Genomic DNA, 18,231 nt, shown 5'->3' on the forward strand with positions numbered 1-18,231 from the left:
CGGTTTTAGTAATTTTATTTATTTATTTTTTTTTATTTTTTTTTATTTTTTTTTCTCTTTTTTTATTGTTTTTGTTTATTTTTTTTTTTTTTTCTTTTTTTGCTTATTAAATGTTATTCTGTTTTTTTATTTTTATTTTGTTTTTTTTCTTTAATGTTTTTTTGTTTTTGTTTGTATTTTTTTTTTTTTGTGTTGGATTTTTTTTTTTTTTTTTTTTTTTTGTGTTTTTTCTATATTTATTTTACTTTTGTTTTTTTATGTTTATTTTTTTTTTTTTTTTTCTTTTGTTATCACTATTTTTTTTTTTAAATTTTTTTTTTATCGGTTTTTTTTTATTGATAATTTTATTTATTTTCGCGAAGTTCACTGAAAGGAAACCGAGACGGCAGGAAGCAGTTTTCTTTATTTTGCAAAAGCTTTACAGTTTGAATGATTTTTTTTGCTTCTACTCTGTATGACAAACACAGTTGTTTTATGAACATAATTATGAGCAATAGTTGGGAAAATCTTTGGCACCTATTAACTAAACGGCACTTAAATTATTAATACCTGTGCCTTTAATTGGCATACATTGCTAATAAGTTGCTCAAGCACACATCCATAATCTTTGCCACAGCACCGGCAAGACGTACTGATCTATGGAATGTTCAGGGCAAAAGGAAAAAAAAAAACAGTAATTGATGACTGCATGCAAAACATTTTAATAAATTCACGTATAGACGAGTGTTTTCTGTGTTTTACGGGGGTTTAGGAGATGAAGAAGTCGGCGTCACTGACCGTTCACTCTCTGTTAGTGATGCGCCTGTCCGGCATGTTCCCAACGGATGTACACAATATGAGACTAGTTGTTGTCCATTTTAATCAGTCAGTTTAATCTCTTATAGATGTTATGATTTTTTTTATCAGCTAAGGCAAGTATACACAGTGAATACGCTCATGGAGACCGAGACCGTCAAGAAAGCGCATCCTGTTTCTTTCATTATTTTACAAAAGCACCATGTTTTGTTGTTATTTATGAGTGCAGACAAATAAACAGAGTCTTTACAGATTCCCACAGCTCCCACACTCCACACAGACACTTCAGTTAATCAGTTAACATTAGATTGAGCGCTCATGTAAAGATGCTAATACTTGCATATTTCAGATAAGTCATAATTGAGGTTGATGAATGATAGACGTTTGGAAGTCCTGTTTTTCTGATGTTTTTAAACATTTTGCCTTATTTACCGATATTTTAGCCTACATTATTTCTAAATGATAATAATAAAATGCGACGTACAGCCTAAAAGTGTAGGCTGTTTTTTGTCCGTCACAATGCATTATAGGAGTAGTGTTTTTTTTTTATCCTGCTGTGTCAAACATTTTTACAAGGTATCTGTGAATTCAAACATACTTTAATCTCTTTAAAATGTTAACATTTTTTTTTTTTTCATTTGTTTAATACATTTGGCCAAAATCTAGAAAAGATGATGCTGTATTGGCTGTGATTAAGCCCAAGTACCGATCAAGACTCTCTCAGTTTATTATTATTTTTATAGGCAAAGAAAATAAACGTTATTAACTGGTAGTTTTTCTACTCAAACCGGTTTCTGAACAGTAATAATACAGAGGAACAAAAACATTCAAATACTGATTCTGCTCGGAGAGTTTTTGTACTTTTTCATTTAAATTTTGCAAACATTTAACACATTGATCCGCGTTTAGATCATTTATTAGTTAGTTTTTTTCTTGTCGTTTTTTTTACACAATTAGTTGTCGTGTTTAATTATTGTGATTTTATTTCGTTTTCGTTTATTAAGGTCCGTTTGTAATTTTAGTGGCTTTTTTTACTTTCTTTTAATTTGTTTTAATTTAGTTAAAATGTGCAATTCTTAACTGGTTTTTTTTTCTTTTAAATTTGTTGTTAATTTAGTTTTTTTTTTTTTTTTTTTTGTTTTTTCATCTTACTGGGGTCATTTTTTTTCTGGATTAATTTCCAGTTTTAGTGTTTTTATAGGTTTTAGTTTTTGAATTATGGTCTACTTAGTAAATATTAGGTGCTTTCAGTTTTCTTTTTATTTTATTTTTATTTATTTATTTTTTTGAATTATTAGTGGTAGTACTAGAATTTTTTTTTTAATGTCCTGTAGTACTTTTAGTGCTTTTTACACTGTGTTTTGTCATATTTATCTGTTTTTTTTTATTATTATTATTAATTATTATTTATGCGTGGCCTTGCTGTCTATTTTTTATTCATTATTATTTCCTGTTTTAGTTTTGGTTACTGTAATTTTGTTTTAGGTAATTTTACGCTTGTAAATTAAAGAAAATGGAGGACTTAAAACCAGTAGTTGCAGACTTAATTTATTTATACTATATTATTTAAGCTTTATTTCAATTCAATGATCATAATATAAAAAAAATATCTTCTCAGGAAGAGAAAAACTCCTTAACTGCACTAATGAGGTTGTGTGTGTTTTATTTTTTTTTTATGTTCATTGTTTGTAATATGAAATATATATCTTCTCTCCTGTGTGTGTGTGTGTGTGTGTTCTGAAGGATTGTGTGTGTGTGTGGTGTGTCTCCTGTTTTGTGTGTTTTGTGGTGTAGTGGTGTGTGTGGTGTGTGTGTGTGTGTCGTGTGGTGGTGTGGTGTCTGTGTGTGTGTTGTGTGTGTGTGTGTGTTGTGTGTGTGTGTGTGTGTGTGTGTGTGTCAGGCCGTACGAGGTCTGAGGCTGAGGACAGGTTCCAGCGCCAGTGAACCACGTGACGGAGTGAATAAAACTCCAGGGTCATGCTGTCTAGGGGTTCAGGAGTCCCAGTGGCCGGCTCTCTTCCCTCGAATGCTGGTGGTCATCGCAGCCATCCGTTCATCGGGTTCTTCGCCGGCAAGTTCCATCCCTGTACGAGACTCCCGTGCTCTCTTTTGTTTGGGTTCATTTGCTGTTTTTCTGTATGAGGGTCCAGCGGATGTTAGAGCCATGAACTGCTTCTGAAAGTCTTCCCCTCAAACTCGTTTTGCGTTTAACAACTAAACTTGATGGAAAGTGTAAATGCTGGTTTTTAATGGTTCGTCCAGACGAGAAGAGCTTTTCGGACCTTCATCACACAGAGACCGACAGGGTGCCCACCTACCTGTCCATTTCGTATCTGTTTCTGAATCCTAACACCCCACAAAGACTGTTTTTAATCTTACGTGTAATTATCAGTTATTATTATATTATGAATGTACTTTTCTGTCAAAGCAGCATTTATCCACACAAGACGTTCACTTTACTGTCTCATACTAAGATGACATTCGAAGAATAAAAGAAAAAAACTAAAACCTGATGTGGTGTGTCCTTTCATTCGTCGAGTCGTTATTATGATGAAATAAGTGTTTTTTGACAGGAGAAGATTTTATTTACAAATTAGGGTTAGGCATAACTGTAGGAAAAAAAACTTAAGAAATACAAATCTTATTAAAATATTTTTATACCGTTTTAACATATTTATTAAAACTATTTCTGATAAATATATATATATTTACGTATTCTTCTTATTTATTTGTATTTTTTTTTTTTTAATTACAGAAAATGCATATCAACGGTCCTATCATTAAACGAAAATAACATAATGTTCTGTTTACATAGTATTTATTTTCACCGTCAGATTCTGTTCTTTTCCAAAAGGTTGTCCATGATTATCAAACACTTGTTGCTTTTTCATGTGTACGATCACGTTTTTTTGGACGATGTCGGTGAGTGGTTAATAAATGTGGCTCTTAATACACACTTAAGTTCAACAGACACTGTAAAACAAAACTCTTCTTAAATATAAAATAAACATTACTTCAAAGTGTTTTTTGTGCTTTTAAAGTGGTCAGAAACAAGCAGGAAGACTGTTTATTCTGTAAAATCTCATGCTGGTTCCTGTTTGGCTCTCACATGCGGAACAAACACTGAGACGTCACTGTAGTTCCTCATCATTACACAGACTGAAACATCAACCTTGAGAAGCACACTTTAAAGTATTAATGAAACACATCCACTGACTCCTTCAGTGATTTTGGAGAATCTTCATCACACTTTCACAGAAATGATCTCTCTCTTCAGTCTCAGTGTGTCTCTAAACATCTCTGCAGATACCGAACTTCATAATTCACTGCATGTATGCTGAGACTGACTGAGCGTCTGTGAGTTACTGAAGGGTCAGTACTGGCCTGAACAGCGTCTGTCAGAAATCCCTCGGATCTGAAGCCTGTTAAATACAGAAGAAAAGAAAATCAAGATGGAAAAACCAGCGTCTCAGATCCTTCCAAAGGCCTCACGTGATCTACTCTCACTTCAAAAATCTTACTTTTTTCAAAATATTTTTATTTGGATGAGAAAAGCTTTTATGAGAAGAATTTTTTTTTTCTATGAGAGATTTATTTATTTTTAATTACATTTTTTTGTTGTTGACAAAATTATTTATTTTTAATTACATTTTTTTGTAAAAAATAATTCAGATGAGAAAAGACACCGTAAACGTAAAACAGTTTAAAAAACTGTTTTTTAAAAAATGTTTTTTTTTTTTTTCGATTTCAAAAAATAAAACACTGTTTTTTTTTTTGATGAGGAAAAAAAGTTTTTAAATGAGAGAAAAAATGTTTTTGGATGAGAGAAAAAAAAAGTTTTCAAAGAATGTTTTTTGATGAGAAAGAATTCAGAGAGAAACTAAATCTTTGGATTTGGGCTCAGGATGAATCTAAGGCACTATTTTATTCCACCTTGACTCTTTTCATGCTGCAGGAATGTAATTTAGAAGTTATAAAAGTCAGCAGTGTTTATCTACAGTTTTAATATTTCCCTTTCCTTCCATGTAGCCCTTAAAATGTTCATCATCTCAAACTCACTCACGTATAAAAATACTCATATAAACATCCACATCTCACTCCGAGAAGGAAAAACACCCAGAAATTAAAATTCTGCTGTTCATTTTCTTTCATATGTGTATATATACATATCGTTGATGAATTAATTTCTATATGATTTCTTAGAAACAATGTGCATCTTTACAGATGAAGATTGTTGTATTGCACAGAAAGTGAGTAAATAATGACAGGATCTTTATTTTTGGGTGTTTTTTCCTTCGTTAGTGAGGTTTTGATTTAATGGTTTTGTTTTGTGAAAGTCCCGTCAGAGTGAAAGCGCCGGGCCTCGTTCTCGTAAAGTGTTAAAGTTTAGTTTTTTGGTTGTGTTAGTAGTTTCAGTTTGAATGCGTCGGGGTTTGTCGGAAAACACAAGTTCTGGGTCAGAAACGTCTCTCAGAAAACCACAAACGCCAAACTCCAGACCGCGCCGCCGCCTGCCGTCGGTCGTAAAGTTTGGTTGATTTTTTGGGGGATTTTCGTTGGTTGACCTCTGACCTCTGAACCCCCAGGTGCGTTGTGGTTCAGAAGCATGTGTCTGGTAGGACGTGGGCCGTCTGTCGGGTCGGTCAGGGCTGGAGCCGTCGCTGGGACGCTGGCCGTTGAACAGCAGGAGTCGGCCGTCAGCGTCACGCTCCAATCGGAAGAGTTCATACTCGGTGTGCGGGAGGCGGAGCCCCAGCGCCGCACAGCCATTGGTCGGAGTGACGTCCACCCTCCAACCCACCTTTTGCCACGAGCTGAACACCGCAGCTGTTCCCTTTAAACACGTTCAGCAGAGACACGGTCGCCAGATCCATCGGCGTCACGCGCATGTGGTGCACTGCAAGATCAGAAACTGAAAGAGTTCAGAATATATGCACACACACACAAACCACACACACCACAGTTACACCCATAAACACCATAACACACACATGACACACACACATATATATACACTACACACATATAACACACATATATATAAAGCCTGTGTTTAAACCATTAATGTTTTAAGAGTAATCAATTTTTGGTTGTTTGCATTGTGATATACACAATTCTAAAAAAAAAAATAATAATAATAATAATTATATATATACATATATAAACAAATATTAATGAAAATATATAAATAAATATATGTTTCAGACTGTTAAGATTTTAGAATTATTTTGTTTGTTAAGATTATGATTTAGAAATTTTTAGAAAAATTTTGATTTAAATATATAATTATTTGTATTTTTTTTTTTTTTTGCATTGTGATGTACTCAATTTTTTATAAATATATACCATTAAGATTTTTTTTTTTTTTTGCATTGTGATGTACTCAATTATGATTAGAACTATTTCAATTTATATAGATATTTTTATGCATGCATTTATTTTTATTTATTTTATTTTTTATTTTATTTTTTTGCATTATGATATACACATTTTTTAGAGAAACATGAATAATTAAATATATATACATAAATTATTTATAATTATCTATAAATAAATATCTCTGTTTTGGATGGTAAAATGTAGATTTCTTTTATGTTTAGAACCATTATGAATGTTATCTTTTCATTTATTTATTTTTTGCATCGTGATATAGATTTGTTTTTAATAGCTAATATAATAAAAACACATAAACCCAAGGCGTGTGTTTGTAAGGAGTTTGGCTGTTAAACGAGTTGAACTCTGACCTCTGAACACAAAGTCGGTGCCGCCCATGACGCGTGTGGAGCGCGGGCCGCGGCTGTAGTGTCCGCGGGCGAACAGGCTGAAGGTGGGGTGTCTGCAGGCCGGGTCAGAGTAGTGATAGTAGTGACCCTCCCACGTGTGCTTGCCGTCGTGGAAGATGAAGTGTCTCGTGAGGAACAGGACCTCGGGCCGGACCTCGCAGCGGCGGGACGCCCACTGACCGCTCAGGGTCACCGTCAGCTCGGGCCGCGGCGAGAGAACGGGCGGCTCAAACTCGTCCGAGCGAGAGATGATTCGACAGACGACGCAGAGATCCTGACTCTGAGGACACACCGGACACAGCAGGACATTACCTCTCGAGTCAAACTGGTTCTTCAGACACAGTCTTAACAGTCAAATGCATCTAATGCAGGCTTGTGTTTCAATCTAATGGTCCATTTGTTTATTTTTCAATCTAAACATATATTGAGATTTATTGTTGTTTTATGTTTGGGAAAAAATGAATTGAAATGCAATGAAATATACAAATAACTATGTTTTATGGTACTGTGTCATATTTACTGTTAATGTACTTGATCTCCAAAAAAAGTAAAAAAAAAAAAAATGCTGTCATGTGACTATTTATATGATACATTCAAACCCTAAATGATACATTCAGAGTAAATCTTACATTCAAACTGATAATGACATTCAAACTTCAAACTGTAAATGATACATTTGAACTCTAAAAATGTTAAATGATACATTCAAAGTATTTTTTTTTATTTAAACTATAAATGATACATTCAAGTTGTAAATTATATATTAAACGTCTAAATCATATATTCAAACTGTAAGAACAATAATACAAAAAACCCTTAAATTATATATTCACATAATAAATTACATATTCAGTGTTAAATATTTTAGCTGTAAATATGTTTAAAACATAGTCACTGTAAAGGATACATCTAAACTATAAAAATATACAAAACTGTAAATTATATATTTAAAATCTACATCATATATGTATATATATATATATATATATAATATATATATATATATATATATATACACACATGTTATATATTTATATATCTATTTTTAGTTTAAATTGATTATATTAATATATATATATATATATATATTTATATATATATATCATATATATATAATTAAATATATTATATTTATTTATAATTAAATACATTATATATTATTATATATTATTTACATTTTAAGAAAAAAAATTATTTTCACATTCTCAACTGAGTTTGCTCACATATTTTTGTACAGTATACTTTATATTCATAATTAAAAGTGAAGTTACGTACATGATGCCTTTTTTCTTCCACCAAACACAGACTAAACTAGTTGTGCTTCTGTTAATGAGACTTGTGGGACAGAGCAGCTAAACGAGGACTGAAACAGATCCACAGCAGATCCTGGATGAAAACTGCCTGATTCTTCTGTTTTCAAGCTCAAACCATTTTAACAGCACATCAAGGACATCACATCTTTCCATAAAGAGGAATTTCTATATTTACATTTTTACGAGCGAAGCTGGTTTGTGTCACAAAAGCAACCAGTTAAACAAAGCAGTGTGTCCTCTCTTAAAAGAAACAGAAAAGCTCTGTTTAAAGCTTCTTTTACAAAAACATTATATTTTAAAGATGTACACTAATTCTCTTTACAATTACTTTATTGACATTAACATACAGTACTGCACAAATCAACACTACACAACTGCTCAATCTCCAGGAATAATGAGGATTTTTGTTTTTAGTTTTAATGTTTTTAGTCTCTTCTGCTCACCAAAGCAGCATTTATGTGATCGAAAATACAGAAAAAAATTATTAAATATTATTAGAATATAAAACGGCTGTTTTATCTGTGAGTATTTATTTTTAAATGTGTTTTTTTATTTTTGATGTGTAGTTTTTTTCTGTGATGTGCAGCTGTATTTTCAGCATCATTACTCCAGTCTTCAGTGTTTCTTGTTCTTATGTTTACATTTTTTTATGTGTATTTACTTTTATTCACTGGTCTATAAGCAATATTAATATAATCCAGTATTTCAGATCAAGCTGACACAGAACATTAAAACCGTCTGCGGCTGTTATTGTGTGCTTTCTTCATCTCTTTTTGCTCTGTTCTCGAGCTCTGACTCTTACTGAGAGAAAACATGAGTCTGATCCTGATATTTGTGCTGTGACAGTATTTCATCCAGAATGAGCTCCGGCTGATGTCAGATGAGAGCGAGGCCGCCGTCTTCTCTTTTATCTTTATTATTATATGAGTCTTGCTGTGAAGCTTCGCCAAATGAAGGAGCATTCGAGCAGAAAGCTAAACATTTCACATCAGATCCTGAGGAGGGGAGAGAAAGCCTCGGTCCGTCTGAGACGTGCAGCCATAACCTGACCAGCACTTAAACACAGCCCTTCCACAGCAGCTCATAAATCCCCTCCGAGCAGAACCGAGGGAAAAACCTCCAGAACACAAAGCTGCTCAGATCTCCATGAGCTCCAGCAGAGAGAGCAAGTATTAACTTCAGTGTACACGACTCGACTAGATCCACTAGTGCATGGAGGGAGCACATGAACACGTCTCAGGTTTTTGTAAATTGCTTTTAAAAAAGACTTACATTTTGATGTTGAAGTCTTAAACTTCATAAACTTTTTTTTTTCTTATTAAGTTAGCTGCCTAGGCAATATTTATCATTTTTTTTTAGTTTAAGTTTAAGTACTAAAATAGCTAAAATGAATAAAAATAAAACTAATAAATAAAAATGCATAAATAAATAAACATATATACTATTTGAAAAAACAAAAAATAATAAAATGCTAATATGCTAATAAAATTATATTTATAATACAAATAATATTAAATATTTTATGCACTATTATATAATACTAATATTAAATATTACTACTACTACTAATATAATAATTAATACTTATTAAATATTTAATATAATAATAAATAATAATGACTTCATATTTTGTAAAATAATAAACAATAATGAAATTAATATTTTATACACTATTAAATAATACTAACATTAAATACAATCAAATAATATAAAAAATAATAATTGGTATGATAACAAATACTACTAATATTAAATAAATATAAATAATAATATGGTACATAACGACAATTACAATTATATAATAATACATTTAAATACATAATATTAATAATACTAAATATTTTATTTAATAATTAATACTAATAGTAAAGTAAACAGAAATAATAATACTAAAATTAATATAATCAAATAATACAAATAAAATTGATAAATACTACTAATATTATATAAATATTAAATAATACACATAAATAATAAAAATAAAAAATATAATACATAACACAATAAAATAATATAGATTACACATTTAAATACATAATAATAATATAATAAATTTTTATTTATAATTAATGTTATTGTTTATACAAGAATAAATAATACTAATATTAAATAATATTTATAAAATAATGCAAAACAGTTATAATATAATATGTAATATAAAGAAAGGTTCCAAAAGTAAGTTTTTGTATCAATGCCATAGAAGAATCATTTCTGGTTCCCCAAAGAACCGTTCAGTGAACAGTTCTTAAAAGAATCAATGTTATGAGCATTTTAATAAAAAGAACCTTCTTCTCTGGATGTTAAAGGTTCTTCTAATAAGTGATATGATAACAAATACTACTAATATTAAATAAATATTAAATACTCTAAATGCAGGCTATTTACATACATTTCATCTGTGTCCCTGCAGCACAGAAGCAGTCATAAGTAGCACAGGTATATTTGTAGCAATAGACAACAATACATTGTATGGGTCAAAATTATTGATTTTTGGAATTTTTTCCTTTTATGCCAAAAATCATTAGGAATCAAAGAAGCGTTTGGTATAGAAGTGTTTTATATGCAAATGACATCACCATCAGCTGTAAAGCTTTCAAAGAAGCGTTTGGTATAGAAGTGTTTTATATGCAAATGACATCCTTTAAAGATGATTTTCTCAATATTTAGATTTTTTTGCTCCCTCAGATTCCAGATTTTCAAATAGTTGTATCTCAGACAAATATTGTCATCTTAACAAACCATGCATCAATGGAAAGATTATTTATAAATAATGTATAATTCTCAATTTCAAAAAACGGACCCTTATGACTGGTTTTGTGTCACAGATGGTTTCAGACGAGGCTCGGGGAATGAAGGCGTGTGCTGCTGTCACCTGTGTGTTCTGCAGCGCCGGCTGGTAGCTGGAGGGTCTGTAGAGCATCCTCTGCGCCGCTTCGGTGTGAATGTCTCCCAGGTACAGCTCCTCCAGCAGCTGATCCAGACTGTGATGCAGGTACTGCTTCTCCAGCCGCAGCAGCTGCAGCTCGTGCATGGAGACGTTCAGTGCGCAGCCGCAGACGCAGCCGCAGGCGCTCCACAGCTCGTAGCTGATGTTGGGCTGCCATGAAGCGCAGCCGAGCTCTCGGGCCGCAGACGCAGAGTGACACACCAGACGCATGCTGTGGATCTGATAGTGGGCCTCGGTGCCGCCTCGGACGATCCAGGACGGCTGGCGCAGACGCAGACGGCCTCGCACCTGCACACTGTAGCTCGGCGTGGAGCAGTGGTTGTCTGCGTAGTAGAACTGAAGCGCCTTAAACGTGTTGTTGTGGAAGAAACGGTACGAGCGAGTGAGGAACTCCGGACCGGGACGCACCTCACAGCTGCCACATGAAACACACTGATTAATATGTAATATGCTGTCAGTTTAATGATTGTGAGATATAAATTGATTCATGCTCTAACTGGTCATTTTAATTGGCCAAACCGTGATTTTATGGCATATAGAGCTATCTCTCTCTCACCTGGTGGACACCCAGTGGCCCTGGATGTTGGGTGGCATCTGGACGGTGACGCGGGCCCCGTTCTGCAGGTGTTTGAGCAGGTGCACACACTGTGTGTCTTTGGACGGCCAGACGAGACTCTTCTCTAGAGCCGGACGAGGAGACGAAGCCTTCACACAACCTGACCAGATCAGACCAGACACGGCAAACACAGGGTTAACATCCGCTCGCTCGGTCCAGTACTCTACACACTGCTGCAGGTCACAGATTACAGTATCGATGACCTTCCACATGACGCAAGACTTCACTGACCTTCACACTAATCACTGCCCAGCTGTATCAGATGAAGCGCTTTAATGAATGTGGGAACGAGCCTCGCTGGACTCAGACCAGCTGTTATTATTCATTTTCTGAATTCATATAATGACACTTGGAGAAATAAATCTGATGGCTGGATAACAGCAAACACATTTCTGGCCGGCGATCAGGAGCTGCATGAGGCCACCAGATGATAGCAGAAAAACCTCCACCAGGAAGTGAAAGCATTATATATTGCTTTTTTGTTACCACAAAACAAAAAAATTAAAAAGATAATTGTGATATTTTAATTTCACAATTCTAAGCTTATATATAGAAAGATTTTTTTTTTAATATATATAAAAATTTTATATATATATATTATAATATTTATATCTAGTAATATATACACATATTCTTGCATTTATTGGAAATTTTATTCTCACTGTTACTTTTTTGAATCACAAACCTGCAATTCATAAAAAAGCATTTTTTTTCTCAATTTCTCAGAATTGCAAAAAAAGAAAAAAAAAGAAAAAAGAAAACAAAAACTGATATGAGAAAAAAATCACATGGCAGAAACAAATTTCCATATAAAAATAATATAATTATTTATAATTAAAATACTGTTTATTATTTTATAAATAATATTTATTAAATAATAAATAATCTTAATTTTGGGTTTGCCAATGAACATTTAAGTGATCAGTTCTTAAAAAAAAAAAAAAAACAAAAAAAAACATTTATTTCTCAGCATGAAGAGCGTTTAATCTAATCTTTTCCACTCTGAAGAATCTTTAGTGGTTTAACGATGTTAAAGGTTCTTGATGGAACCAAGTGTTTGGCTGCGTTTATCTGGAAAATTGTGCCTAATAAATCAGTTATATTGTTACCAATCTAGAAAAATTATAATACACAATTTTTTTAATATTAAAATTATGAAGTGGTCAATTATTAAGTGGTTTGAATGAATGACTCAATGAATCACTCATAAATACGTCACTTGTTTCATTACTGGAAGAATCTGTGTTTTTGAATTAATCTCTTGAATGAATGATTCAAAGACAAATAACATTTTTTAACAGTCACAATGTAAATGACATGATTAGTAAGCGCCAGCTACTTTCAAAATGGGATTTGCTCTATTTTGATCTCTACCAAAGACATCAGTGTTTATATCTGAGCTATACATTTTCTGTGATAACACGAATGACGAATGTATAAATATATGTTCCTCCCAACTCAATCCCAGCAGCGGAGTCCTTAGCCTTAATCCTCAAGAATCAGCTAAAAACACATCTCTTCCATCTTTATACAAACCATCTAACTCTAGCACTCTATTCTAATTCTATTCTTAAAAAAAAACATATTAGCTTCTTTATTATTTTTTGTATTCTATGTTTTCTTTGTATTTATTATACAATTAATAAAAAGTACAAAAAAGATATCTAACACTAGCTTGCTCTATTCTATCTGTTTTATTTTTATTTATTATATGATTAAAAAAAAAAACCTTGCTACGTGAGTCTTTTCTTGTGAGTTTTGTATTATTACTTTTTTGTTGTTTTTTTTTGTTTGTTTTGTTTTCTTTTTTTGTCACTTTGGATAAAAGCATCTAAATGTAATGTAAATATCATATACACACAGTTATCCAAAACCTGAAGGTCTTCTTTCATGAGCTCCTGTGTACATTTCTGTACAAGACTGAACCCAAACCTTTTTTACTGTAAGCATCTGTGGTTGTGAATGCAGTATTACACAGTATGAAAGAACAGAAACACATCAAGCATGTGTAGATGTGTGTTTATAGGCCTGTTCTAAAGCATGTGAGGAGTTAGTGATGAATTAGTGTTTCGTTTTGAAAATCAAGACACTTCCTGTTAGATCTGTGTGTGTTACAGAGAGAATCGTGTGTTTGTTTTGTAAAAAGTGTTTTATGAAACTAAAAACTGAGTCAAAGGCTGAGAATTAGTGTATGGATTTGCAGATTTGGTGTGTGCTTCTGCTATTTGAATCTAGATCGTGATCTTTTAATGATTAATCGTGCAGCTCTATATCAGAGTCTCACGAGAACATCAGATTATTCATCAAGGACGCATTAAACTGATCAAAACTGAGAGTAAAGACATTCATAATGTGACCAAAGATTTCAAATAAATGCTGTTCTTTTCAACTTTCTATACATCTGTGCATCCTGAAAAAATAAAATGTATCAGTTTCCAAAAAGATATTGTGCAGCACAACTGTTTTCAACATTGATAATAATCAGAAATGTTTCTTGAATCATTAGAATGATTTCTGAAGATCATGTGACACTGAAGACTGGTTTGGAGTAATGATGCTGAAAATACAGCTGTGCATCACAGAAATAAATTACACTTTAACAGAGATTCACATAGAAAACAGCTGTTTTAGATTCTAATAATATGTCAGAATTTTATTGTTTTTACTGTATTTTTGATTAAATAAATGCAGCTTTGGTGAGCAGAAGAGATAATTCTTTTAAAATCATCAAACTCCACACTTTTAAATGCTAGTGTGAATGCATTTAGTTTGTTCCTGAAGTCTTCTGAAGTCTAATGCATCACTAAAACCAGTTTTGGTTTTCATATTTTTCAGTGGGGACTTTTTTCTCACACTAATTCATGAGTATTTCGATGCTTCTGTCGTTAATGCTGAAGCCAAACGTGGAGTGCGTCTGGATACCGGTGCTGCTCTTCTACTGTATCTCAACGGAGAACATTTCCAGCTGGACGAAGCCCATGTGTGAGCTAACAGACAAACACACAGCCGTCTCAAAGCGCTTCACCACACGCTTCAACTGCCCTCTCGTTAATTCTGATTATATATACAAGTTTATGAGCTTCTAGACGTTTTAATGGAGGCATGATTCAAAGGAGGAGAGGGTTTGATGTGGATAAGAATAGACCAGAACATGAGATTACAGCACATGCATCTAGAGGAGGATAATAGGCTCCGATCAGGGCTGCGTTTCCCAAAAACATCATGAGCTTAAGTACATCATAGACCCACTGAAACCACGCTACGATCAGTTTAGGATTATGATGCTTTTGGGAAACACAGCCCTGGATGTTCAGCTCAGTAACTGCAGTTTGGTGCTTATTTTTCTACATTAATTATTTACTTTTCCTAGATTTTACATTATTTTAGCCAATCTACAGACACTATGTGGTTAAAAGATACTGCTGTTACATAACATGACATAACATAACATAACATAACATATGTTTTTTATTATTTTAGCCAATCTACAGACACTAATAACATAACATAACAGAAACATAACATAACATAACATAAAAATAAACATAACATAACATAAATACATCATAAATAAGATAACAAACATAACATAACATAACATAACATAACATAACATAACATAAAATAAAATAAGATAACATAACATAACATAACATAACATAACATAACATAACATAACATAAAATAAGATAACATAAGATAACATAACATAACATAACAGTAAAAATAAGATAAGATAACATAAACATACATAACATTAACAAACATAACATAACATAAAATAACATAAAAATAAGATAACAAACATAACATAAACATACATAACATAAAATAACATAAAACTAAAACATAAAAAATACATAACATACATAACATAAACATAACATAACATAACATAAATAACATAACATAACATAACATAACCAAGATAACATAACAAGATAACAAACCATAACATAGAACGGTGATTATGATAACATGAGATGACTTAACATATCATGAGATTAACATAAATTTGATTATGATAACATGAGATGACTTAACATCTCATGAGATGAAATCTGTTATATTACATGAATTCTTTTCTTACTTCATAAATAAAATACACAAATAATAAGATAACATAAAATAACATAAACATAAAATTCAAACCCAGACTAAACATAACAAAACAGCTAACCGCGTAAATAACATAAACCTAACCTAACAATAACATAACAATAAGAGAACATATAACATAACATAACATAAAATAACATAAAATAAGATAACATAACATAACATAACATAACATAACATAAAATAACATAAAATAACATAACATAACATAACATAACATAAGATAACATAACATAACATAACATAACATAACATAACATAACATAAAATAAGATAACATACAAAGACAACATGCATAAAAACTGTTTAAAAGTGCGTAATTATGTCATCTTAAAGGGGTCATATCACCTTTTTTTACTGTTTTAAACTGCATAATTATGAATTTTTTTTTTTTTTAGCCAATTTACAGACAATATGCAGATTATACAAAATGTAAAAATGACCTTAACATTTTTTATTCAGGAGTCAAAAATTGTGACTTAATGAGAAATGTTTATTTCTGACACTTGTTACTTAACATATATAAAACTGAACTTAATTAACTATTTCAAACTAGATAATTATGTCATGTTAAAGTGATCATATCATAATTTTTTTCGTTTGTTTTTTTCAGATAATGCTATATAATTTTAGTTAATTTACAGACATTATGTAATTAATATGAAGTGTAAAAATGACCCCAAAAAAATCAGATTCAAGAGGGCAAATTTTGACACTTAATCAGAAATGTTTGTTTTTGACACTGTTACATCAAACTATCAAACTGAACTTAAACTGTTACAAAATTAACTTTTAAATGTTTCAAACAGGAAATGATGTCATCTTAAAGGTATCACACTCTTGTTTACATTTATTTATTTTTTTCCCACTTTTTTTACAGACACTAAAGATGAATATTGACACTTATTAATGTGTAATTGAATTAGTTAAAATTTTAATCTATGTAGTTACATAACATAAAACTATATACGTAAAGCAGAACTTAATGAACTATTTCAAACTCATATTAAAGGGGTCATGATTTGTTTTTTACAGATAATGTTATAAACCTTTTTATGTGATTTTCTGTGCCAAAAGAGATTCTGCTCATTCTCTGTATGTGATCAAGTGTGGTTCTGTTCCAGCTTAGATAACATTCACTATATCTTTTTATGTTGTTATATACAATCTCTGCTCTTCTGTTCATCCACAGGCTCAGACAATAACCAGAAGTGACAAAAATGCACCTTAGATTGACATTTTTAGGGCAAAAAGCGGTGAGTTCTTCTGTTATGCAACATGTCATGTATTTCATAACATTCTTTTCTAGACTTTATTCCAGACTAAATGACCCTGAAAATCAGTGCCAAGAGGCAAATATTTCAACTTTATAAGAAATGTTAATTTCTGATTGATCAGTTAATGTGCATAAAACCGAACTTGATTAACTTTCTACAGAATCTGAATGATATTTTATCGAAGCTGACATGTTTTAACAGATTTCAGGTCTGCTGCTGTTGATTTTCACAACACATCGAACTCTATTACAGTTTTTAACATTTTATGAAACTATTCACTTTCCATTAACATAAAGTCTGATCTATTCTACTTTAATCTTTAATTTGATAAAATGTTCAAATGCTGCTGAACTGAGATGAAAACCTGATTTTCAAGCTAAAGCAAAGTGTACTTTCTAGTCGATACATTTTGAATAAGTTAAAGCAACAACAACTCGTTTAAAGTTAAAGTTGTAACACTTATAAACGTTTTTAACCTTTATTCTTTGGAAATAGATTTGAAAATGACTTTAGTTCTATTAAAAATGTTGAGTGACAGACTGCACAACGTCATTTTTGTTGGTTTTTTACTTCTTACAATGACGATATTTATATTCTATTCTCAGATTCCTAGTATTTTCACATTCGTGTTAAATCTCTAACCCTAAACAAAGATGACATGAAACACTCACCAAACAGCAGCAGCAGCAGCAGACACACAGACATTATTCTCACAGAATGCAAGCGGTTTTCCTTCCGCATCTTCCTTTCTCAGATTAATCACACATGAAGTTTCTCTTTTATCCAGATCTTTGAGAGTGTAGTCCGACGGCATCCACTGGCACCGGAGAAACATCTGAAACAGTCGTGCTTCAGCAGCGGATTCATATAAGAGCAGAAGTTACTGCTCCCGCAGGAGATCATGCAGCAATCCACCGAAAACCATTAGATGTTAGAGCCTGACTGGAGAAATATGAGACAGAGAGAGAGAGAGAGAGAGACACTGAGAGAGAGAGAGAGAGAGAGAGAGAGAGAGAGAGAGAGAGCGACAGAGAGAGAGAGACAGAGAGAGACACACACACACACACACACACACAGAGAGAGAGAGAGAGAGAGCGACAGAGAGAGAGACAGAGAGACACACACACACACACACACACACACACACACACACACACACACACACACACACACACACACACACACACACACTGGCACACACACACACACACACACACACACACACACACACACACACACAGAGAGAGAGATGGTTTTCATTAGGAATCTCAAACCCAAACCACATCAAACAGATCCTGATCTCAGAACAGTTTCAACCTGCAAATATTTTTTTTGTTTTTGTCGAGGACATTTACGTTTTCTTGTGTAGTTAGGCCTGTAA

The 18,231-nt window shown here is 32.3% G+C and overlaps 1 pseudogene; it reads right to left on the bottom strand.

Moving 5' to 3' along the window:
* Nucleotides 1-4,074: 4,074 nt before the first annotated feature.
* Nucleotides 4,075-17,850, bottom strand: LOC109109512 (annotated as a pseudogene).
* Between the last annotated feature and the right edge of the window lie 381 nt (nucleotides 17,851-18,231).

The sequence above is a fragment of the Cyprinus carpio genome, chromosome B2 (assembly GCF_018340385.1).
Source record: "Cyprinus carpio isolate SPL01 chromosome B2, ASM1834038v1, whole genome shotgun sequence".
Lineage (NCBI taxonomy): Eukaryota > Metazoa > Chordata > Actinopteri > Cypriniformes > Cyprinidae > Cyprinus > Cyprinus carpio.